At 46.8% G+C, this 26,575-nt stretch overlaps 1 long non-coding RNA gene across 1 annotated transcript in view; it reads left to right on the plus strand.

The window, feature by feature from the left end:
- Window positions 1-26,575, plus strand: part of LOC138472947 (uncharacterized) — a 206,626-nt gene that overhangs the window by 113,870 nt on the left and 66,181 nt on the right. Inside the window, exon 2 of the long non-coding RNA XR_011268699.1 lies at window positions 12,525-12,756. This is a non-coding gene — a long non-coding RNA (uncharacterized lncRNA). The remainder of the gene's footprint in view (window positions 1-12,524; window positions 12,757-26,575) is intronic.

Raw genomic sequence — 26,575 nt, forward strand, 5'->3', positions numbered from 1 at the left:
TACTTGATTTTCTATTTTCCTTCTCTTTCAACACCAAGGGAGAAAATAAAATAAAAAGGAAAAATCTCTTTTTTCTTTCTTTTTTCTCTTTTCTCTCTTATTCGCCATTCCGAGTCCAAAATTTTAAATTCAATTTATCAGCAGGATCCTTTGGCATCAATATCAGCACAAAGACCCTACACACAGCACCAAAATGTTTTGCTTTTGCTTGGCCAAATGAGGAGAACCCTTATACTTACATTTCTCCAGCCCCTAGCAAAACAAGTTATTGGACTCAGATAGGCACAAAATCACACTTGGACTAATTTTTATGATAAACTGAAAATGGCTCATTATAGGCCTTTTATTCATACTTTGCGTGCGGCTACAGGCCGAACGGCTGGATGGATTTTAACCAAATTTGCAGCGGGGGCTTGGTTCAGAAAGCGTGCTTTTGTATGTTTGGTGGAAATCCGACCAGTACTTTTGTTGCAAAGAACTGAAATGTGCGTCTCAGAAAATTAGTGATATCTGACACCAGTCCGCTGACCCATTTCCCTGTTCGCTCCGTGGACAAAAGTCTCATTGGCTTGCAGTACGCTGTGATGTTGGCGAACATTGGAAGCGGCCGGTGGTTGGCTGGAGGGAAGCGTGCTCTGCTTCAATTATTTTTGGGAAACGCCGCCATGGTGTTTCAGAGGATAGTGCCTCCCTGGAAAGGGTTGGAAAACATGGTTTGCAGGATCGGGTGGGTGAAAGAGGGGATGAGAAGTTTGGAGGAGTGAAAAGCAGAATATATGATATATTTGTTTAGGTCGAAGAAGAAGGTGGTGTGCGAGTGGTGTATGCGAGCACTGCAGCAATTTTGCTGCGCCGGAAGGGGTTGCAAAACATGGTTTGCAGGATCGGGTGGGTGAAAGGGGGATGAAAAGTTTGGGGGTGTGAAAAGTGATAAAATGTGATATATTTGTGTCATGCGCCGCCTCCCATGGACGTTATGGTCCAGGGTGTGGCTTGGGGGCCGCCATTGCAGAGTTCTGCCACGTTTTTCGAACGTCGCTGTAGCAGTCTAGTGTCTCCTTCACTGCGAGCCGGGACGCTTATCAGCCACGCCCCCCCGGCACACAGTGCGTTGCAACCCGCTTGGTCAGCTCCCTGACTGCTTTCTTTCGGTTGCGGTTACGCTAGTTTCCTTTCCTTTATCCTCTCTCTCCTCTGCCGCCCTTCGGGCCGATTCTTGCCTTCCCGTTTTCCGGGACCTCTTGTTATCCTTTCTTCCTTTCTCCGGCTCTTTTCCGGTTCTTTCTCCGCACTGTTTGACTCTCGCTGGCCATCATTATCGGCTACCTCACGGTTCCTTCGGAGCCTGCCTTCCACCCAGAATCCTTACGACGGACCTCTGCTGTTGCTGTTCCACCTCTGGGGTTTTTTGTGCCGGCCGGCTTTTTCCCCAGTTTGTCCCTCTTGGAAGAGGGGCCGCAGGTAGTGCTATTCACAGCAGTACACTGTGGCTTCCTTTCATGAGAAAGACACTTTCTCAGAAAAAAAAGAAAGGAGAAAGGAGAAGGATTATTGTGCTAGAAGACCACAAATATCATCCATTCAAGACCAATCTTCAGGTGAGGAGGAGGAAAGGGGAGAAAGGTTAAGGGCAGAGATTGAACATTCTCAGAGGGCTGACAGTTTGCAATGCCCAGTGGTCAGGATGGCGACCCCTGAACAATTGCAAGAGATGGTGGCCGCTGTTCAAAACCTCTCAGCAGAGGTTCGAAATTTATCCATAGAAGTGCAAACCTTAAGGACTGAAAATAACATGTTAAAACAACTGGTTTCTAATCGTGAACCAAAACCAGTGGACTTGCCTCCCATGGCACTCCCATCAGGGAAATATGACGGAGCTTCAAAGAAGCTCAAGGAAATTCTTGGAAGCTTGTAGTATCCATTTTGCCTTTAGACCTCATACATTTCCCACCGGTCATGCCCGGGTGGGATTCATGATTTCCAACATGTCAGGTAATGCCCTGGCCTGGGCCACTCCACTTGTGTTGGGAACAGACCCTATACTGCAAGATTACAAGCCTTTTGTAGGTCTGAAATTTCATTTTCTGCCGGCGAAGACCTGTTAGACATACGTCAAGGCCAGACTGATGTGCACACCTATCTTACCACGTTCAAACGCTTAGCCACAGAAGCTGGTTGGCAGGAGCAGACCCAATATGTCATCTTCAGAAGAGGATTGCGAGAAGATATTAAAGATGAGTTAGCCCGATCTCCCCGGCCGGCATCCTTTCCAGAATTGACAACCTCAGCTTTACAAATTGAACATCGACTCTACGAACACCGAATAGAAAGGCGACGGAATAGGAGTACTACCTTTCCCGCCCATACTCCTCCTCCTCCAGTTGCAGCATCGGCACGATCAGAAGAACCTATGCAGATTGGAACCACACGTTCGTCCTTAACTCCAGAGGAAAGAAAGCAAAGAAGAGACTTGGGGTTATGCGCCTATTGTGGTTCAGACCAACATCAAATTAAGAATTGCTCAGAGATTCCTTCACGACGAGCGGGAAACGAGAACCCTCGGTCCTAGGAGGGACGGGAATCCGAGGGGCAGTAACCAGTCCCTATGTGTCGTTATCAGTGGGTCCAGTGAATCCACAGGAAGATTCGAGACTAATGGTACTCAAGGTGCAATTGTTTATAGACCATCGCAAGATTGAAGCATTGGCCCTACTGGATTGTGGGGCCGCCGGCAACTTTGTGGACACCATCTGGGCCGATTCTGATGGCTTACGACGCATGGACCGCAAGGAGGATCAGAAGGTCGAGGGGGTGGATGGTACGCCCCTCAGTTCAGGCCTTATTACGCAGACTACTGAGTTTCTTCAAATGTTCATACAACAACATTCAGAAACCATACAGTTCGATATCATCCGTGCTGCCCATTTTCCACTTATTTTGGGCATTACCTGGCTGCGCAAACACAATCCGCAGATTAATTGGTCCACCAACAATATTACCTTTGAATCGAAGTTTTGTCGACAGACCTGCTTAAAGGATCTACGGTTTATGGAAGCCAAGGCCCATACCGTTTCTCAAGCCAGTACCGTGGGTGTCCACTCTCTTTCCATGGACTTCTCGGCTTTCGAGGATATCTTTGCAGAAAAGAACCCATTGGAACTACCTCCTCACAGGCCAGAGGACTGCGCCATTGATCTCCTTCCCAATGCCCTAGTTCCTTTCGGTCTAATGTTTTCCCTATCACAAACAGAAAAAAGAGCCCTCAGGACTTATTTGGACGACAACTTGCAGAATGGTCTAATCCGTCCTTCCAAGTCCCCAGCAGGTGCTCCCTTGTTTTTCATACCAAAGAGGGACTCTCCTGAACTCAAACCATGTATTGATTATCGTGGGTTGACCAAAGTCACAATACGGGATCGCTATCCCATGCCCCTTATCTCTGACATAATAGAGGCTGTACAAGGAGCAACTATTGTTTCCAAATTAGACCTACGCAGTGCTTATCACCTTTTGCGCATACAATCAGGGGAAGAATGGAAGACGGCATTCCGTACTCCATTCGGGCTATTCGAGTACCATGTTATGCCTTTTGGACTGGTCAACGCGCCGGCAGTGTTTCAGAGATTTATTGACCGGGTCTTCTCAGATCTTATGTTTGTCTCGGTTATAGTCTATCTGGACGATATACTTGTATTTTCCAGAGATTCCGAACAGCATCAGAAACATCTCACCGAAGTCTTGACACGTCTGAAAACACATGAGCTTCTGGTAAAAAAGGCGAAATGTCTGTTCGGGGTCAGCACCGTGCCCTATCTGGGGTATGTACTCTCATCACAGGGGGTTCTTATGGATCAAAGAAAGGTGGACGCCATTCTAAGCTGGCACTCTCCCAGATCAGTCGAGGAAGTACAGAAGTTCCTGGGAGTAGCCAACTTCTATAGGCGTTTCATTCCCTCTTTTTCTGAAGTGGTGTTACCCATTACTCAGTTGCTAAAGAAATCCTCGTTACCATTCTCATGGAATGACCAAGCTGAAAGAAATTTCAAACACCTGAAAGAACTGTTTTGTCAAGCTCCCATTCTGCGGCACCCGGACCAGACAAACCCCTTTATTCTAGAGACTGACGCCTCTGCTGCCGCAGTAGGAGCAGTCCTACTCCAGGAACATAACGGAAATGAACATCCCATAGCCTATCTCTCACGCACCCTCACTTCCAGTCAACAGAATTATTCGGTCATTGAGAGGGAACTCTTGGCCATGAAACTCGCGTGTGAGGAATGGCGACACTTGCTGCAGGGAAGTAACTGTCCGTTCACCATTCAAACAGATCACAAGAACTTACAAGTCCTTCAGTCTATGGACTGCGTCAATTCTCGCCAAGCCCGATGGGCCCATTTCTTTTCCCAGTATGATTTCCGCATTACGTACATCCCTGGAAGTCAGAATCTCCTTGCTGATGCGCTATCTCGGAAGGGTGGATTGGAAGCATCCCATTTACCACCGGCAGAAAGACTGTTTCCCAGAAATTGGGTTTTCCTCCATGTGACCAATTTTCGCCAGCAGGTTAAAGAAGCTACGATTCTGGCTACCCCTCAGGAGAAGGTAGCTTTAATTGACAGAGAATGGCTTTTGTTTCATGACCATCGATTGTTTATTCCCCCAGGGCCTCTTCAACAACAAGTTATTCAATGGTGTCATGATCACCAGACGGCCGGACATAGAGGTCAGGCTGGCACATTAGATCTCGTCAAAAGGTATTTCTACTGGCCCGGAATGAGATCCGGAATCAGACAGTATGTCCAAGCTTGCACGATCTGTAACAGGAGCAAGAATCGCACTACCAAACCTTTGGGTTTACTTGAACAGAGTGCGATACCCTTACGTCCGTGGAGCAACATCTCCACTGATTTTGTGGTGGATCTACCAGTTCAAGTGCTTGTACCTGCATCATGGTAACAGTGGATTATATGTCCAAGATGGCTCATTTCTCCCCTCTCCCCGGATTGCCTACGGCATCAGAAATGGCAGAGGTATTTCTAAAGGATATTTTCCATCTGCATGGTCTTCCCGACAAGATTACGTCAGATAGAGGCAGCCAATATGTCTGCAAATTTTGGACAGCCTTATGTCATCGGTTGGGCATTGAACGGACATTATCATCTGGTTTTCACCCCCAGACCAACGGGCAGACTGAGTAATTAAATGGCACTCTCGAACAATACATACGCTGTTACATAAACCAAGAACAAGACAATTGGGTCTCTCTTCTTCCCACGGCGGAGTTTTCCTACAACAACACTCGTCATTCCGCTTCTGGGCTCACTCCGTGGTACTGTACTTATGGGTTTCATCCTCGCACTATTTTCCCTGTTCCATCCATTGAATCCAACCTACCCGCGGTAGAAGGTGTGTTGTCCAAGATTCAGGAGGCTCACAAGACTGCCCAGTCCAGTCTTTTGGACAGTCAAGTGGAAAATAAGGCTCGAGCGGATCGTCACCGTCAAACGGTGCCGGAGTGGAAGGTGGGCACCCGGGTGTGGCTTTCTACGAAATATCTTCCCCGGTGGACTCGTGTCACGTCTCCTACACCTAACACCCCCTCTGCAAGTGCCACACCCCCACCCTCGGCCTCTAGCCGTCCCACTCGCTCACATACACACCCGATTGCACGCACATGCATGCGCCCGTTCAGTCATCATACCCGGGGGTTTACTCATAGACCTGGCATTTACCTTCCCTCCCGCTCCTGGCAGTTACACTGGAGGCTTCCACATCACCATGGTGCCCTGAATGGACCTCGGAGGATCCACGGGTCACGCGTCACGTGACTCCATTGCAGCAATACTTTCGTATCACGTGATTACTGTCATCCCCATCACATGATACGTCCTCACAACAACTCCGTATCATGTGACTTCTGCCATCCCCATCACGTGATACGCCTTCATTGGTTAAAAGCTTCCGGGAAACAATGAGCGTCGCTTCACAGCTGTTTCCACCTGGATTCTGTGACGCTCGTTTCGCTTTTGACTCTACCGATTTGCTCGACCACGTTTTTTTTTGTATCACGGATTGCCTTTGCCTTGCCCAAGTATTGACTTTGGATCACCAGTTACCGGACTACCTTTACCCAATCGGATTCCTATTGCCTTTGCTTCTTGTTACCTCCTTTTGGAACTGTTGGTTTTCTCGCTGCCTGACCATTGGACTGTCCCTGGTTTGCCCTACGGATTTTGTTTCTTGTCCTGGATTCTTGGTCTCTGGCCTCACGCTGGGCGCTTGCCTGTCTACATACCCACCATCTGCCCTCCACCATTTGGGAAATTCCCAACGCCTCTCTGCTGTTATTGAGCATCTTTGCCAACACATTAGGTAAGCCATTTCGGATCATTTCCCTGGGGTTCTGCTCTTGCCAACTGCTCTGTGCTTATCCTATAACCCATTGCCTTACAGCGTTCGAGGGGTCCTTTTCCGGCTGTTCCCGAATCCAGGCCTACGAACCACTTCACCTGTGGCCTCAAAGACCACACAGGCAGTATTTCTGGTGTTGTCTGTGCGGTACTTGGGGGCGGAGGTATTCTTACTCTGCACGACCATCAAGTCTGTAACAACTCGTCCCTCTAAACTTTCCCCCCGTTTCATTGGACCCTATCCTATCATGGCTAAAATCAACCGAGTGGCTTTTCGCCTGAAATTGCCTCCCTGTTTGCACAGGGTCCATTCTGTCTTTCATTCCTCTCTTCTCAGGGAAGCTCCTGAGTGATCCTCTACCCGTTCGGTTCCACTTAATCCACCGCCCCAGGAGGAAGCAGAGTTTGAGGTATCTCAAAAATGTGATTCTCGATACAGGCGAGGTCGCTTGGAATACTTGATACACTGGAAGGGATACTCGAGGGTGGAAGATTCATGGGAAACCTCTACCTTTGTTCATGCTCCTAGGTTGTTGCGGAAGTTTCACAGGGCTCACCCTGGAAAGCCAGGAGGTTGCAACATTGGAAGGGGGCATACTGTCATGCGCCGCCTCCCGTGGACGTTATGGTCCAGGGTGCGGCTTGGGGGCCGCCATTGCAGAGTTCCGCCACGTTCTTCGAACGTCGCTGTAGCAGTCTAGTGTTTCCTTCACTGCGAGCCGGGAAGCTTATCAGCCACGCCCCCGGCACACAGTGCGTTGCAACCCGCTTGGTCAGCTCCCTGACTGCTTTCTTTCGGTTGCGGTTACGCTAGTTTCCTTTCCTTTATCCTCTCTTTCCTCTGCCGCCCTTCGGGCCGCTTCTTGCCTTCCCGTTTTCCGGGACCTCTTGTTATCCTTTCCTCCTTTCTCCGGCTCCTTTCCGGTTCTTTCTCCGCACTGTTTGACTCTCGCTGGCTGTCATTGTCGGCTACCTCACGGTTCCTTCGGAGCTTGCCTTCCACCCGGAATCCTTACGACGGACCTCCGCTGTTGCTGTTCCACCTCTGGGGTTTTTTGTGCCGGCTGGCTTTTTCCCCAGTTTGTCCCTCTTGGAAGAGGGGCCGCAGGTAGTGCTATTCACAGCAGTACACTGTGGCTTCCTTTCGTGAGAAAGACACTTTCTCAGAAAAAAAAGAAAGGAGAAAGAAGGAGAAGGATTATTGTGCTAGAAGACCATAAATATCATCCATTCAAGACCAATCTTCAGGTGAGGAGGAGGAAAGGGGAGAAAGGTTAAGGGCGGAGATTGAACATTCTCAGAGGGCTGACAATTTGTTTAGGTCAAAGAAGACGGTGGTGTGCGAGGGTTGTACGCGAGCAATGCAGCATTTTACGGGTAGCTCCTCGATCGACAACCTTCTGTGGCGACTCCATGGACGCTCCATTGGTAACGCAGAGTGCATTGCAGATGATGAGAATAAATTGATAATGTGTTGTGCTGTTGCCTAGGGGTGCCGGTGCTTATGTTGGCTTTGTGGGTTTCCATTGTGTTATGGCGGTGGGTTGGGCTGTCGGTGGCTGTGTTACGTTTGTGAAGTATGGTACGTGGCCAAATGTTCCCATGCATGCCTGCATTGCCTTGTAGTGGTTGTGGGCAAGGCCTAGACCTTTGGGTACATGGGGTTGGAGGCCACAGGCCCCCGCTTGTACCCAAGAGCCTAGGGCTTGGGCACCACCCCTGCAATGCAATGCCTCCATGCATGGGAGAGCAGTGAGGCAATTTGCGGGTAGCACATCAGGCGACTACCTTCTGTGGCGACTGCGTGGACTCTCCCTTAGGAATGGGGACTGCATTACAGATGATGCAAAGAAATTGAGAATGGGTCGACATTGCCAGATGGAAGTATTTTTTACCATCACTGTTTTGCGATATGGACCATTTACGCAGCTACTCACATATACTTCATTGGCGGGTAGCTGCACAGGCGACTATCATTTTTGGTGGGTGCAAGCAGACTCCATTGTGTATGGGGAGTGCATTGGACACAATATGAGGATATTGCCAGTCGGTGTACTATGTTGTGTTCTGCCTGCAAAGCCCCTACTGCCTTGTGTGCATGGCTAGGGCCCTTGGACCTAACAGTCTGGCCACTGGTTGGAAGTACGTTTGAGAATTTTGCCTTGTTTGGATCTGTTAGTATAGCCATACGTACCTGTAGTTAGGAAAGCTACGTGGCCACATGTTCCCATGCATGGCTCTATTGACTCCTAGTGGGTGTGTCCAAGGACTAGGCTCTTGGGTGCATGAGCAGAGGCCATAGGCCTCCGCATGTACCCAAGAGCCTAGGCCTTGGGCACAACCCCTGCAACGAAATGCAGCCATGTATGGGACTACTGTGATATTGGTATGTGGATTACACACATATGTATAAAGAGTGCATTCCCTTTGCCTCAGCTCATTTGGGTAAATTATTATAACTATAACTTCTGACATCCCACAGACTTTTAAATATGTAAGTGTCCTAAGGTACGTTTGCAGATTCATTATGGAGGACATGTTAGACTTCTTACAGCAGCAGTGGTGAGATATGCCACCATTTGCCTTTGGAATGGTGTGGGTGTGAACAGAGCCTTGCTTCAGGGAATGCCGTAACATGCATGGGAGCACTGTGATAATGGTATCTCGATTGCACACATATGTATACAGAGTGCATTTCATTTGCCTTCGCTAACTTGGGTAAGTTATTATAACCATACCTTGTTCAACCTCACACACTTTTAAATATGTGAATGTCCTAAGGTACTCGCCTTTTTCGAATCATTGTGGAGGACATGTTACACTTGCTACAGCAGCATTGGTGAGATATGCCACCATTTGCGCTTGGAATGGTGCGGCCGTGAGCAGAGTCTTGCTTCAGGTAGTGTAGTAAGACATTGGGACATGAAAGGATTTTTTTACCGTCACACTTTTGCAACATGGGCCATGTACGCAGCTACTGACATATAATTCATTGTCGAGTAGCTGCACAGGTGATTACCTTCAGAGCCCATTGGGTATGGGGAGAGTATTGCAGATCATATCGGGATATTTCCATTTGGTGTATTATGTTGTGTTGGGAGTAGCAAGCCCATACTGCCTTGTGTGCATGGTTAGGGCCCTTTGAACTAACAGTCTGGACACTGGTTGGAAGTAGGTTTCAGAATGTTGTCTTATTTGGGTCCGTTCCTATACTGATATGTAACTCCAGCGTACACTCTTGGAAATATGCACGTCTCCTGTGGGTCCTCACCATTACAGAATGGTTGTGGAGGACATTTTGCAGTTGGTAGACCACCAGAGGTGACGTGAAGTGCCTGCACTTGCATATGGTGTACGTCATTGGACTTGTTGCGGTTCACGGACTGACATGCCACCATTTGTGTTTGGTATGGTGTGTCCCTCATAATACCCTGTGCTTTGAGAGTGAAGGAAGATATTGCGACATGACACGAGTTACTAAGCATTACATATTTAAAGAATGGATAATGTACAGACCGACCCACATACATTTGCACCGGACAAAATCATAAACACCATTAAGTCCCGCCATATACAGGACGGCAGGCCATCTGACAGTTAGCTTTCTTTTGTGTACTTGTTGAGATGGCCAACGAACGCGGTTTGGCGTTCCTATTGTATCGAATTGTAATGTGTGCATCGCTTCCATTACCTATACATATGGACGGCATACACCATCACAACAGTCACTGGCATAGCTGACTTTAGTTGTGGAGAGTCGTTGCTCACGGCGTGCACTCCAGGTATTTTTGTTACATGTGTGCCAAGCGTAGCGCACTCTGTCATGTGAGCACCTATCTCCGGAAAGGAACAACATAAACAAAAGCAAAAGCAGACATGCGCACACAGAGCGTACAGTTCCAGAAATTTCCCATACTTTACCAAAAACACTGTGAATTGTTGCAAGTGTTTTATTTTGCTACAGAATGTTCACGAGAATGTGTAAGGTGGCTGCAATCACCGCTCTTTTATTTCTCAAACGAATTCCAGTGTGCAATGCTGTCTGTGCACTTCTGTACTTCTTTTGTCATCTAGCAAAGTGGTAAAAGGATTACTCTGTGGTCCTTGGTGGGCCGTGTGGAAGAACACATTTTCTTTGCAAGGTAGACAAGGTAGCAGCTGTTGCCTCTGGGATGCCTTACATCATGAACGTTTGCAGGTTGGTTCGTATTGCCGGAACCGCAAATGAACATACAGGCCCATATCGGTCAGCCAAGATAACAACGATGGAAAACACATTGCTTATGGTAATCTTGCAATGCTTGGTCTACCACCTGTCTGTTGGAATGTGGAAGGGGTGGCACGTGCAGTAAGGTGCAAGGTATCTGAGAACAAAGAGGAATAAGAATAGATGTAAGTAGCCGTTATTAGTGACAGTGTACAGGACAAGAGTGTGCGGGAAGGATGTCCTAATAATTGACTGCCTCATGGACCATGTACTGTGTGTTATTGAGTAGCGTCATATGTTAACACACTTCCTTGCTCTCTGTTTTGTAGGTGTTGCTGTCCTTGTACAGCTCCATACAAGAAAAATGTCTTCGAAACGTTGCCACCAGATGCTTCTTTCATGTGTTTCCTTTTTATAAAAAATGACAGTGCTAGCGAGTGTTGTTAAACCCACGGCACAATGTCTCTGTGTGTGTCCAAATAAAAAAATAAAAAAATAACCCTCATGGGGCTCCCCTCGGATTGCAGGAGAATGCAGCAGCTGGTTTGCTAAAAAATGCGACATTGAAATGTGAGCTGTCGATGTTTGTGTGCCAGTTGACTGCTGCGTCCACCTGTGGCCGTTGTTACTTTCAAAACAATGAGGGTGCCTAGAACTGGTAATTGTTTGAAAGGGCATGTTAAGGGCAAAACAGGAATGTAGCACTGCATGAGTGAGCATAAGGTGTGCTGTTTCACTGCACAAATTGCGTTCCCTTTTCGTCTTGTCCTTTATGTCTGCATTCCAAGGGCTGGGGAAGAATGGCAACAAAATGAAGTACAATCACAGTTGCAATTTACGGGGAATGGTGGAGACATGCCACTGTAACGGCGCGTGATTACTGCCGTCACAAACTTCCGTACAGTGTGCAGTAAAGTGAATTTATAATTATGCACACAAATAAACCAAGGCAAAGGACAAACCCCCACTGTATATACACCCTACTCCACTGTCAGGGTTCAACCTAATAATATCAATACACAAAGGAAAGAGGTACAATACATTTCAAACAACACATCTCATTGGCCCAAAAACAACGGTTAGTTCTGTCACAAACACCCACAGGGTTTTTTGTCACTATTCCTTGTGGCGCCGTTGGCATCATATCGCCAGCATACTGATCACTACTCCCAAGATGGCTGCTCTACCACAAGGTGCAGGTCTAGAGTTCCCGAAAGGGATAGAATCTGCTCCACCCATCCAAAACGCAAAAGTATATCCGACACCAAAAACAGGACTGCCTCGCTTTGCTACTGTTCTTAGAAGCTATGCTCCGTGAGTATCGCTACTAGGAACTATTATATCCTATTATATCATAAACTACTCAGCTACCCTCTAATCACGTCTTCCTTCTCTTCCTTCCTATTCTTAGGAGTTCCAACACTTTGACCGAACAATTCCGCTTGCTTTCTGCTGAACTACCTTCCCTGGTTCTCTCTCGAACACCGTGCCTCTTAGGTAGCAGTATAATCTTTCTCCTTTCCTATTCAGCTTTAGCTCATCTTCGATTCATATCACTAACTTACTTTCTCCCGCGGATTAGCCACTCACGTGATACGGGCAGGCTCAAACTACAACAACCAGCAGCCATCTCAACCGGATCACAGAATCCTTCCCACGATCTCGTTCATCCTCCCTGTTGGACTTAGGTACGACAATCTTCCCCTCTCCAGTCTTTTATTATCAATCCATACTGAACTGGATTAAAACATTTATTGTTTCATTTAGAGTTCCGATCTTTCCCACCTTTGAAGTCACCACGAACAATAGTTCCGACAGCTATTAAAGCTTACCCGGTAGGAATTAAAAACAGTTATTTCATTTACCTGTTTTCTGATTTGAATGTGAACTGTCCCTTCTCATTGTAGTTATTTGCAGAATTGGAAAGACTCTGTGACATCCCAAGGATGACAAGACGCTGACTACTTCCCTCTGAAGACGCCCATCCGAACCCGCATCCAGCTTTCAACGAAAACCATCATCCGGGTTTTCTTCCCCTTGAGGGTTTCCCTGGTGTTTTCACACCATGCGGCCTTACCCTGCGCGGTGGAAATTCATCAGGTGAATCACTCCTTTCCACTATCGGCTGTTGAAGACCAGGTAGGATTTTGTATTTTGAACTTGTGTAAGCTCAGTGGAGGTGATATTGTGTTTATCTTAAGTCACGGAGTAAGATACATAACAAGTTCATTTCAAATGGAACAACCTGGAAAAATGGATGTCCTGTAATTCTAAACATTGATTTTTTTTATTCAGTACATCATTTTTATATATATAAAAAGGAACGTTTCATCATCACTTCAAATGAAGGAAATCACCTGTTTAAATCATGAATACATCACATAACACAAATCACAACATGTAAACAAGACCATGCATAATAAAAAACATTTTTCAACATGTGTCTTGGAAAATAGACTCCCAACATGTTTCTGTGCAAGATGTCGTAAATGACGGAACATTCATCGGGGGAAATTATTAGTTGAATAAGTGGATTCCTTCAATACCAATAGTTCACGATCCAAGCCCTCAATCTGAAATTCTTGAGGTATAGGGTAGCTGGTTCTATTTTGAAGATTAATCTCATGGCCACTAATACAGGTCTTTTGATTTGCTTTTAGGTTCTTTAAAAATATCTCTCTATTTTGAGGGCTTGGATCCTTGAACTATTGTTATTGAAGGAATCCACTTCTTCAACTAATAATTCCCCCGATGAATGTTCCGTCATTTACGACATCTTGAACAGAAACATGTTGGGAGTCTATTTTCCAAGACACATGTTGAAAAATGTATTTTTATTATGTATGATCTTGTTTACATGTTGTGATTTGTGTTATGTGATGTATTCATGATTTAAACAGGTGATTTCCTTCATTTGAAGTGTGTTCAAGGTCTCTAATGAATTGTTTAAATCTTTTTAAGATTAAACGTTCTTTTTTAAATATATATAAAAATTATGTACTGAATAAAACAAATCAATGTTTAGAATTACACTGAGTCGATACGAAACATCAATTTTTCCAGGTTGTTCCGTTTGAAATGAACTAACCGTTGTTCTTGGGCCAATGAGATGTGTTGTTTGAAATGTATTGTACCTTTCTCCTTTATAATTATGCATACAGAACTGCAGCTTAATACATTTTAATCGTAATACACGTGTGATGTAAAGTTGTACTTACATAACTTCGGCAAATTTCATGCTTGTATTGGGTGGGTGACAAATTGCAGTATACGGCGTATGGAATCATTGCAGACTCCTTTTGGGGCACATGGGCAGAGCAACTGCACTGTAAATTATGTATCCTTTTTTTCTACAATTCCATAGAATGTCTGCCCTTGGAGCTAATCATGCTTCCCACTCAAAGCTGTTTTACAATGAGCATTTGTCCTGTTGAGGAGAGGTATGTTAGTTTTCGCTTTCCGGAGATGATGCTGGGAAAAAAAAAGGATTCAGCGGCAACGTGTTTCGATTGTAGCATGCATTTCCGAATGTTGGTACTGTCATTACGGTGAAGTTAGTACGACGTATAAGTAGAGATGATGGTGCCGTACACATGCTGCCCTGAATGCACAGATGGCAACATACATAAAATGTGCTTTTACAATCCCTAAGGAATATTTATATGTGCAGTGTGTTACAAGGCAACGGTGGACGATGGCAGACTGTGTGTGCGCTGCCTCAGCATACGTGGGTGGCTGGGCCATTGTACCCAGTTTGGTGTCTTGCAGCATAAACATGTTTGGGGCTGTCGTTGATCAAAGAAAAGGAATTACTTCATATGTACTTCAAACATTGTAAGGTGGTTACGGTGTTCAAATGGTGCTTCCAGTATACAATAAGAAAGGGAAACAGAAATGTATACATTTAAGGAGTAACACAGTGTTTGAAATATGGCTGCCGAGATATGTACCATGTGCTGCAGTGAAATCTGTGTTGTATACCTTCTTTTGAAATGGTGTACATAACAATGAAGATGACCTAATGGCCTAAACAGTGCCAGTGGAATGCGAGGAGCCAAATGTTGCAGCAGTTAGAACAGCTGCGTAACATATATGGATGTATTGATCAATTTGCATTGTTGTGATTGTGCACATTATCGGGTAGGTTACTGTAGTGTAGTGCATTCAGTGTGTCCACTTATTATAGGCTTAGGTGAACAGTGTACGTAAGAAACAGGTTATCTATTGTGTGGAAGAAATGGCAGGCAATGTCAACTGTAGTGGCTAAGGGGTAGGTGGCTGTGTTATGTGTGGGGTTTCTGTTACATTGATAGATGTTTGTATGCATAGTTGTACAGTACAGCAGCAGTTGTGGGCATGGTCTACAATATTGAGTGCATGGCTGGAGCCCCTACACCGTACTGGGTGTAGTGAAGCGTGTAGGGCGTAGGCAGATTTGAATTGCAAATTGGGGCATTGCTATGTGCATTGCAGAAATAAGTGCACACATTGCACTGTGGCCATTGTAGAGAAGTATGATACCAACAATTGCATACTTACTGTTTGGAGTGGGGAGGGCCGGTCCTGTTTTTTGTGTATGGAATGTGAAATGTTGTAGTAATCGTTGTTGCATTATCTGTGGGAAAAGAGAACAGAACATGTTAGAGCAGGTATTTCATTACTTTGCAGTCCACTACATTGCATATATTTGTTTACTTTGTGTACCCTCACAACTAGTACTTTATAAGTACTATGTTTCGAACCAGTGTACTCTCCAATGTGCACAGTTCCTGTGTTTCTTTGCATAATCATTGGGTCTGTGGGGAAAAAAATCCATGCTGGATTAAAAAAAAAACCTTCCAAATGTCTTTACTGGTAAGGTGCACAATGAAAAACAGTAACTTTTGGAGTGGTTATAGCACTTTTTAAGGTGTACTCTTGAAGTTGGAGGAAATGTAATGCTTTACGATTTCTGCCCTATATATGTTGGTTGGATGTGTGGCGTTGTATAGCAGTTGGTATTTTGTAAATGTTTACCTGCTTCCTTTTTTGTAGCACTGTTTCTTTATTATGTGTGTTGGTTGCTGCTGGTGTTTTGCAGGTATTGTGGCATTGTACTGTGCTACTGCAGAATTGTGACAGTAGTTACGTACCAATTGGCGTACTGTAACTGCTCATACTTTGGAAGGGTTTGAGGATATGTTTGTAGCACAGTCATTGTTGAAGGTTGAGTTGGGTTGTTTTAATGCTGCAAATAACATAGTAGTATTCTGGTTGCAGTTAGATAGCAGGTGGCATATTCTAATGGTTTACAGTGTCCTATTCCTAAAGGGGACGTTTACAAGCTCTGCATTCCTGTTGCTACTTTTACATCTGTGTACATTCTGAAGTGGTAGTCTACCATTATGGGTTTCCGTAGTGATAGTTGCATATGTCTTCCAGTTGCATGAGTATTCTTAGAGATCTGGTGACTCATTTGCGTACTTGGTGAACCCTCATACTTAGTACTTTCCCTTTTACATATCCTGTGGAAAATACTGCTACTGTGATTTGTGTACACAAATTGTTTGTGTGAGTGTACTCATTGGGTTCATTGGAGATAAAACTGTCCAACACACACTTCAATGCATTTCTTCAATGCTTGCTGTATGCCAAGTTGCTTTTGGTCGACAGTGTGGAAGGACATTTTTTTGTGTGCAATTACAAAGGTACGGGTTGGTGCTGGGGAGTAAGGCATAGTAGGTTTGTACATCAATGACTACATTTTGGCTTCAAGAATATTAAGTAGGCATTTGTAAGATTTGGAGGTAATCTCTGTTTTGGAATGATGGAAGTATCATTGCATTCCCACCATGACCATTGCTTTCTAATCTATGCAGTATAGTGGCCTCCGCTGGCTGTGTCGCCTGTGTGGTAGATTATGGCTACTGTTGTGAAGGTTTTCTTACCAAGTGATTCCTGTCCGTGTGTGAAAGCAGTACGTTTGCAGTTGTTTTTGGTTCCATCGGCATTGCATTTTAAGAGCATTAATATTACATATTGACTATTGTTAAGACGGATTTCTGAACTCTGTCCTGGTGGCGCAGAAGTTCAGAAGGCCAACCTAATTACTTGGAACAGGGTAACCTCTGGACGAGCCAGACCAATCAAGGTAGCGATCGCGGCGGTCAAGACTAGGTCTCAAGAGGGGTGAGGGTGACTGAAAGCCCGCATGAGCACACAAAGCAAGAGCGCTTACAAACTACTCCAAACAGTTGTTATATCAAAAATAGATACACATTTATTTTAAGGCCTTTAAAATAATGACCGTAGTGAGAAAATCACAATATCACAATATTAAACCAACACATACCATATCAACACAATATATATACAAATACGACAGTCTTACGCATTATAGGCACGAAATGTGTAGTCCACCTGCCAGGGAAGGAAAACAGGCAGTGCGATAACGCTTTAGACTCAGTTCGCCTTCAGAGGCACCTAACTAGATGGAAGTCCGAGCCCTGCGAAGAGTGGAGCCTTGTGCTCAAAGTACCTGCCACGCCGGTGCCAACGGGCAAAAGGAGAAGCTCTTCGGAGGAAGTCAGGCAGTTCGGGTTAGTGCACAGCAGAAGGAGAACAGGTTCCGCAACTCAAGCGCAGCCTCCACAGCGAGCAGAAGCAGAGCGCGAGTACGGACAAAAGGGTGCTGTTTTTACACAGCAGGGAAAAGCAATGGGATACTGCAGGAGGGCGACCAGATCCTAGCTATACTACTCACCGGTCCCCGAAGCAAGCAGACCCAGGCTTCTCCACGTTAGTTTCAGCAGCTGGCAGGTTCAGAAGAGCAGGGAACGCCTCGTAGTCGTGTAGAGCAAAAAGACGTCCCAATCAACGAAACCGGCACAGTTTGTTGCCGCAGCAGGACAACGGAGCGGCCGTGTGTATTCGAGCCAAATGTACACTCCTCCCTTCAGACTTGGGAACGCCAAGTGTACGAAGCGTGGGAGAGTGACAAGGACTCGAAATACAACACAACCTGGCGGCGGTTACAGAGCAGGACTCCCTTGTAAGCTGGTCAGTCAACTGGATGGCCCAGAGACGCTTCCGAAGGCTTACTTGGCAGGAGATGATGAAGTCGCCGGGAATAGCTGTTCCTGCTATTCCAAAGGTCGAAGCACCAGTACAGGCCTTCTGGTTCGATCCAAGGAGGAAAGGGTTTCACAGGACGACAGCAGTGCAAAGGAGGATTCCTTCAGCGGGTCACCAGCGATTCCTCGGTCCAGCCTCGTGGTTGCAGGATACTTGGCTCCTGTATTCCTTCGTTCGTGAGAACTCAGGAGATCGACATGGTAGTGGTGTTTCCAGCTCCCTCTTATACACGGTTCCCTTCGCGCCAAAACGGAGGGGAGCCAATGGGAGATCCGCACATCAACACACATACCATACGTGGACCAATCACGGACCACGGTGGTCCCAGGCATTCACACCACTCTAGACTCTCTGGCACCCAGGATGTGTATTGGGACCAGACATCCCAGCCCACACCCTGGAGGCACACAAACGACATGTAGAAGCCCGCGAAAGCAACCACGTTTCGCGGGAAAGTACATGCCCAAATAAGGAAGGCCCCGGGTCGCCCGACCTGGGGAAGGTGAAGGGAGCAAGATGGTCAGTGGACAAGACAAAGGAGCCTCTTGGTCTGGCCATTTTGGGAGCCAGGCCACCATTTTGGGTTCAGTGCAAAAAACGCGCTCAGAACGCCAAAAGGAGCTCAAAATACACAAATCGATCGCTGCCACCATTCCAGTCCCTGAATGACTTGCACCGATCAAAATACCATCCTAAAAGAGTATCTAGGGCCTGTAGAAGGCTAGAGACCCAAGAGAGCTGTAACTTAGCTTACAGTGCCCTCTTGTGTCATGTTGCACTAAAGCCGCAACATGATAAAAGAAACTATGGGAAACAGCGTTCCCCGGTACTGACTGTCTTAAGGGCATGTCAGTTTCCCCGTAAGAAAGGAGCGAAAGCCCAGAGGAGTGCGGCAGAAGGCTGCACTTCTCTGGCAAAGTCAAGAACAAGGTGAAAAACAACAGCAAAAAGTTTAGGGGTTGCCACATGGAAGGAAAATTACCTACAATTACGAAATCTTTCCTAACACTCGCCCCTCCCAGACTATGGACAGGGGGAACTAATCCACCCCTGGATGAGTCTCTTGTTCAGGTCGGTTAAACATTCTGGACAACCCATCAGCATTGCTATGTTGGACACCTGGCCTATGCTCAATAGTGAAGTCGAAGCCTTGTAGACTTATGGACCACCTAAGCAACTTTGGATTCTCCCCCTTCATGTTCATTAGCCACTTTAACGGCTTATGGTCAGTTTGCACAGTGAAGTGGGTCCCATAGAGGTAGGGCCTCAGCTTCCTTAGGGCCCACACAACAGAGAAACATTCTTTCTCTACCGTGGACCATCTGAGCTCTCTGTCCTTAAGCTGGCGACTAATAAAACCGATAGGGTGTTCCTTACCCTTCTCATCTACTTGTGATAGTACAGCTCCTATCCCAGTGTCAGAGGCGTCCGTCTGCACGATAAAAGGTCTTTGATAATCAGGGGCCCTGAGGACAGGGGCCTGGCACAAGGAGTCTTTTAAGCCATTGAAGGCCTTCTCACACTCGTCGGTCCAAGTTACCTTCTTGGGTTTCTTCGGAGTTGTGAGGGCAGTCAGAGGAGCAGCTATGGTGCCATAGTCTGCCACAAAATTGCGGTAATACCCCGTGAGTCCTAAGAAGGCTCTCACTTGGGTTTGCGTAGTGGGGGTAGGCCAGTCTTGTACTGCTTGTACTTTACTGGGTAGAGGCTGTATCCTCCCTCCACCTACTTCATGTCCAAGGTAAACCACTGAGCCTTGTCCAATCTGGCATTTACTAGCCTTTATGGTCAAGTGGGCTTTCTGAAGAGCCTGGAGCACAATCCCGAGGTGTTTCACATGGTCTTCCCAGGTGGCACTGAAAACTGCTATATCGTCCAGATATGCAAGACAGAATTCGTCCAACCCATTCAACACATGATTCACAAGCCTCTGGAAAGTGGCAGGTGCATTCTTCAACCCGAACGGCATTACCCGGAATTGGTAAAGGCTGTCTGGAGTAGAAAATGCTGTCTTCTCCTTGGCATGTTCTGCTAAAGCTATTTGCCAATAGCCAGCAGTGAGGTCAAACGTGCTGAGGTACTTGGAGGCACCCAAAGTATCCACCAGCTCATCTGTTCGAGGCAAGGGGTGTGCATATGTCTTGGTGACAGCATTCAGAGCCCTGTAATCCACGCAGAACCTCAATTCAGAAGTGCCTGCCTTTGGAACCAACACCACAGGACTGGACCAAGGACTACTAGAGGGTTCAATCACCCCAAGATCTAACATCTTGTTGACCTCGGTCTTAATATAAGACCGTACTTTGTCTGACATCCTGTATCCCCTACTTTTGGTAGGTACACTGTCTCCTGTGTCAATGTTATGTTTGCACCAAGGTGTCAAACCAGGGGACTGTGAAAACAGAGGGGAAAACTGCCTAAGCAAACTTTTCACCTCAGCCTGCTGATCAGAAGTCAGGTGAGGGGCCACTCGAACACCCTCAAAGGAGCTATCTGAAGGACCGCTTTGGAACAGGTCAGGGAGAAGTTCAGACTCCTCTTCCTCAACGTCTGACGCCAGTAGCAGTGCTGCGATTTCGACTCTTGGGACGAAAGCCTTCAGCCTATTCACGTGGAACACTTTTGGAGCCTGTCCAGGCCTTCCAAGGTCCACTAAATAGTTGACCTCACCCAGGGGCTCCACCACTGTGTAAGGGCCTGACCATTTGTCCTGTAAAGCTCGAGGCCTTATGGGATTCATGATCAGGACTTGCTGACCAGGTGTAAAGTTGATGAGGGAAGCTTTCTGGTCGTACCAATGTTTCACCAGCGCTTGCCCTGCCTTCAATTTATCACTAGCCAAGCCCATCAGAAGTACCATCCGTTTTCTGAGCCCTAGCACATAATCAACTACATTGGTAGTAACAGGGGGAGTGGGCATCTCCCATCCCTCTTTGACGATGGCTAAGGGTCCCCGTACGGGATGACCGAACAGAAGTTCGAAGGGGCTGAAGCCAACACCCTCCTGTGGTACCTCTCGGTAGGCAAACAGTAAGCATGGTAACAGAAGATCCCATTTTCTTCTCTGAGGCTCCTCCAGAGCCCCAATCATGCTCTTTAACGTTCTGTTGAAACGTTCCACCAGACCATTGGTCTGGGGGTGGTATGCAGAAGAGAACTTGTAGGTGACCCCACATTCTTTCCACATAGCCTGCATATACTTCGACATAAAGTTGCTGCCACGATCTGACACAACTTCTTTAGGGAAGCCAACCCTAGTAAATATGCCGAGTAAAGCTTTTGCAACTGACTTGGCAGTTACAGTCTTCAATGGGATGGCCTCAGGATACCTGGTTGCATGGTCGACCAGCACCAGGATAAACCTATTGCCCGAGGATGTTTGCGGGTCAAGGGGACCAACGATGTCGATCCCTACCCTTTCAAATGGTACCCCCACAACTGGGAGCGGAACCAACGGAGCTTGGATTGTCGCGCCAACCTTACCAGACAACTGGCAGGAGGCACAACTCCTGCAGTGACTTTCTACTTGCACCCCCATCTTGGGCCAGTAGAAGTGCATGGATAACCTTTGCTTGGTCCTCTTCATACCAAGGTGACCAGCAAGGGGAACTTCATGCGCCAACTGCAGGAGGAAGGGCCTAACAGCAAGGGGAACCACCAACCTCCTATGGTCTCCTTCTGTAGACTCTGTGGGCTCACTATACAGGAGTCCACCTTCCCAATAAATCCTATGCTTCCCAGGAGGTTCACCCTCAAGCTGGGAGCAGGCCTGTCTCCTTAGGCCTTCCAGAGATGGGCACTCACGTTGGCCTTTACTGAATTCGTCCCTATCAGGACCTCCTTCAACTAACAAGTCTTTTAGTTCAGGATGATCGTTGGGGTCGAATACTTCAGGCATCGCCACCTCCTCGTCAGGCCCGGGCGATTGACCAACTTCCTCCACCGCAGTGGTAGGCGAGCTTGGGGGAATATTCTCTTTCCCTCGTCTTGACTTGTCGACTCCTTTCGCCTTGGGTTTCCCCTTCGGCTGGGGCGGCGTATTGGACTTGGCCAATGCTGCCCGTGCTTGAGACCGTGTGTAGGGTCTTTCGGCAGTGTCTCCTACGAGCCCTAAAGCTCCGAGATCATTACCCAACAAGACCTTTCCCGGGACGTTTCTCTGAATGCTCACTGGAATCCTGACTGCTGTACCATTTAAAGTAAGATTTACAGGGATCACGGGAAACATACGGAGGGGGCCGTCAGCCAACTTAGTGGGCATCAGAGTAGCTCTGGCAACTTCCTCTGAGTCTACCAAGGTAGAATCCACTACAGTGCGACTGCACCCACTATCCCTAAGAGCTGGAGTATCCACTCCATTGATCAGCACACTGTCTTTAAAGTAGTGCTTGGTATTATCCGGAATCCTAGCATAAGCCTCTGCGACTTTAGGCTCCCAGGAACCCAGGGACACTAAAACTACCTCAGCCTCTATCCCGCTGGGAAACGAGTCTGAGGAGAAGGATGCTCCTGTAATCTCTTCTTCCTCATAGGAGGAGAAGGCCAGATTAGCGGAGTGGACCCCCAAAGGTCTAACCTTACACCGGGGATCCCCCTTCACATGGTCAGTTGCTCCACAAGAAAAACAAGCCCCAGTGGGTCTGTTTACGTAGGGAGGCTTATTGTAACCAGAGATTTGTTTCGGAGGCTGACCTCCACTACCCTGTGAGTTCTCTTGTGTCTTACCCTTGTTTTTCTTTTTGTGGCCCTTATGGGAAGAAGATTTAGCAGATTCCCCACCCTCCATATCTTTGGACTTTTTCCCTTCCTCCTGCTTACCAGGATGAGTTTTGTCCTTATGGGACACTCGATGTGACACCCATAAGTCTGCTGCAATGGCCAGCTTCTTAGGATCTATCTCCTTCGAATCGGCCAAATGCTGCTTAAGCTACGGGGAAGAAGAAGCAAAAATGTGTTCCAGCATGACAAGATTTATCATGCCTTCGAAGGTAGAAACCTTATAACCTTCGACCCAGCCAGTTAAGTTTTTCAAAGATTCAGCGACATAAGATACCCAAGTACCACATTCCTTTTTCTTATACTCTCGTAAACGCTTTAAATATTGGGACGGAGTCTTCCCAAACTTTAAAATGAGAGTTTGCTTTAACATTGCGAAATCAGCTCGCTCAGCCTTCGACATTTCCATGATGGCACTACAGCCAGAATGGGGCAGTCTACTGAGCAACCACGCAATCTTATCAGCATTGTCAACTTCTTGAACCTCGCATGCATACTCAAACGCATTCAGCCAGTCCATAATGTCATTCCTTTCTTCATACACACTGAGCAGATCTTTCGGAAACCGTGGATGAGAGGAAGCCCCAGACCCATGTCCAGGACCCTTGGACCCATTTGCAACCTAAAGCTTGGCCAGTTCCAACTGGTGATCCCTGTCTTTTTGTTTTTCTGCCTGTTCGATTTTTAGTTTGGCTATGCTGAATTCAAGCTCCTGCTGCCTAAACCGCAGCTCTTGCTTCTTGAATTCAAGCATAGCATCCCCATCAACACTGGCAGAGGAAACATTACACATCTCGTCCTCCCTGTCCTCGTGGTCGCGATGGATCAGTGCGGCGGCAGAACCGTCGGTTCTACCAGTGAGAGCAGCCCCACCACCTTCCGCACTGTCCTCAGAAGTTATAGCGTCAAGCTGCGCTTCTTGCCACGCCACGATTCTTTGGATCATTTCCAATTTTGTGCCTTGAGAGGAAACACCTCTCTCTGCACACATCTTCTTCAATGTTTCTGATAAAGCATTTAAAGTTAACAAGGTATTTGTTTCCATACTGTTTGATAGGACTATGGCCTTTTTAAAGTTATACTACAACAATTCACTACGTGTACTGGTTGGAATAACCTGAAATGCCTTAGTTTGTGCGCAACACTGGATACCTTCAGTCGTATCCCACCGCTGTACACCAATTTGTTAAGACGGATTTCTGAACTCTGTCCTGGTGGCGCAGAAGTTCAGAAGGCCAACCTAATTACTTGGAACAGGGTAACCTCTGGACGAGCCAGACCAATCAAGGTAGCGATCGCGGCGGTCAAGACTAGGTCTCAAGAGGGGTGAGGGTGACTGAAAGCCCGCAATGAGCACACAAAGCAAGAGCGCTTACAAACTACTCCAAACAGTTGTTATATCAAAAATAGATACACATTTATTTTAAGGCCTTTAAAATAATGACCGTAGCGAGAAAATCACAATATCACAATATTAAACCAACACATACCATATCAACACAATATATATACAAATACGACAGTCTTACGCATTAGAGGCACGAAATGTGTAGTCCACCTGCCAGGGAAGGAAAACAGGCAGTGCGATAACGCTTTAGACTCAGTTCGCCTTCAGAGGCACCTAACTAGATGGAAGTCCGAGCCCTGCGAAGAGTGGAGCCTTGTGCTCAAAGTACCTGCCACGCCGGTGCCAACGGGCAAAAGGAGAAGCTCTTCGGAGGAAGTCAGGCAGTTCGGGTTAGTGCACAGCAGAAGGAGAACAGGTTCCGCAACTCAAGCACAGCCACCACAGCGAGCAGAAGCAGAGCGCGAGTACGGACAAAAGGGTGCTGTTTTTACACAGCAGGGAAAAGCAATGGGATACTGCAGGAGGGCGACCAGATCCTAGCTATACTACTCACCGGTCCCCGAAGCAAGCAGACCCAGGCTTCTCCACGTTAGTTTCAGCAGCTGGCAGGTTCAGAAGAGCAGGGAACGTCTCGTAGTCGTGTAGAGCAAAAAGACGTCACAATCGACGAAACCGGCACAGTTTGTTGCCGCAGCAGGACAACGGAGCGGCCGTGTGTATTCGAGCCAAATGTACACTCCTCCCTTCAGACTTGGGAGCGCCAAGTGTACGAAGCGTGGGAGAGTGACAAGGACTCGAAATACAACACAACCTGGCGGCGGTTACAGAGCAGGACTCCCTTGTAAGCTGGTCAGTCAACTGGATGGCCCAGAGACGCTTCTGAAGGCTTACTTGGCAGGAGATGATGAAGTTGCTGGGAATAGCTGTTCCTGCTATTGCAAAGGTCGAAGCACCAGTAAAGGCTTTCTGGTTCGATACAAGGAGGAAAGGGTTTCACAGGACGACAGCAGTGCAAAGGAGGATTCCTTCAGCGGGTCACCAGCGATTCCTCGGTCCAGCCTCGTGGTTGCAGGATACTTGGCTCCTGTATTCCTTCGTTCGTGAGAACTCAGGAGATCGACATGGTAGTGGTGTTTCCAGCTCCCTCTTATCCACGGTTCCCTTCGCGCCAAAACGGAGGGGAGCCAATGGGAGATCCGCACATCAACACACATACCATACGTGGACCAATCACGGACCACGGTGGTCCCAGGCATTCACACCACTCTAGACTCTCTGGCACCCAGGATGTGTATTGGGACCAGACATCCCAGCCCACACCGTGGAGGCACACAAACGACATGTAGAAGCCCGCGAAAGCAACCACGTTTCGCGGGAAAGTACATGCCCAAATAAGGAAGGCCCCGGGTCGCCCGACCTGGGGAAGGTGAAGGGAGCAAGACGGTCAGTGGACAAGACAAAGGAGCCTCGTGGTCTGGCCATTTTGGGAGCCAGGCCACCATTTTGGGTTCAGTGCAAAAAACGCGCTGAGAACGCCAAAAGGAGCTCAAAATACAGAAATCGATCGCTGCCACCATTCCAGTCCCTGAATGACTTGCACCGATCAAAATACCATCCTAAAAGAGTATCTAGGGCCTGTAGAAGGCTAGTGACCCAAGAGAGCTGTAACTTAGCTTACAGTGCCCTCTTGTGTCATGTTGCACTAAAGCCGCAACATGATAAAAGAAACTACGGGAAACAGCGTTCCCCAGTACTGACTGTCTTAAGGGCATGTCAGTTTCCCCGTAAGAAAGGAGCGAAAGCCCAGAGGAGTGCGGCAGAAGGCTGCACTTCTCTGGCAAAGTCACGAACAAGGTGAAAAACAACAGCAAAAAGTTTAGGGGTTGCCACATGGAAAGAAAATTACCTACAATTACGAAATCTTTCCTAACAACTATGTGAGTGTATATATAGCGTCGAATGATTATCAGAATTGCACGATGTACACAATATGCTATGGTTTGCATTTTGCACCAATTGCTGAAATTAAATTGAGTCATAGTTAGGTATTGATACATAGACGAAGCATTTGTTAGGGACTTGTTCCTGAATTACACGGTTGCAGAGACTGCATGTATGTTTCCACTTGTAGGAAATGTGAAAGATTTCCTTTGTGAGTATGTTTTTCCTTTCCAGTATTTGTAGTAAGTACATTAGACATTCCTGTGGGTCTTCTTGTCGGTTTAAAGTGAATTTCACCATTCCAGCACAGTAGTCCAATTCTTACCTTATTCCTGAGACACTGTAAATGTTGTCAGGATTACTTACTGCATGTCTGTAAAGGACGAGCATTTGCAAACACAACTGGTCCGCGCCATTTAAATAAATGTTTTCAACAATTTCTGGCATTTGGAATAGAACATTCATTGTTACATTTGCATAGCAATTAACACCTGTTGTATTGGAACATTTGAATGGACCAGGTACTTCTGTGTGTGAGTACTTTGATGGAAGGGTACGTGGTTTCTTTGAAGAGGCACTTTTATTTTGTGTGTGGAGTTGGGTATGTCTTGTCTTTTTTACTCCTTTTGTCTGTGCTTTTGGTAGTTGATGTAGTATGAGTTGATTTCAATTTATTTGGTGGTACTGTTGCCAAATCATTTACAACTTCTGATTAAATGAGCCTTCTTTTCAAACATTTGGGTTTCTGAGGAAAAGGGTACATTTTCAGATGGGGTGTGT

Source organism: Ambystoma mexicanum, chromosome 8, assembly GCF_040938575.1.
Source record: "Ambystoma mexicanum isolate Mex_15411 chromosome 8, UKY_AmexF1_1, whole genome shotgun sequence".
Taxonomy (NCBI): domain Eukaryota; kingdom Metazoa; phylum Chordata; class Amphibia; order Caudata; family Ambystomatidae; genus Ambystoma; species Ambystoma mexicanum.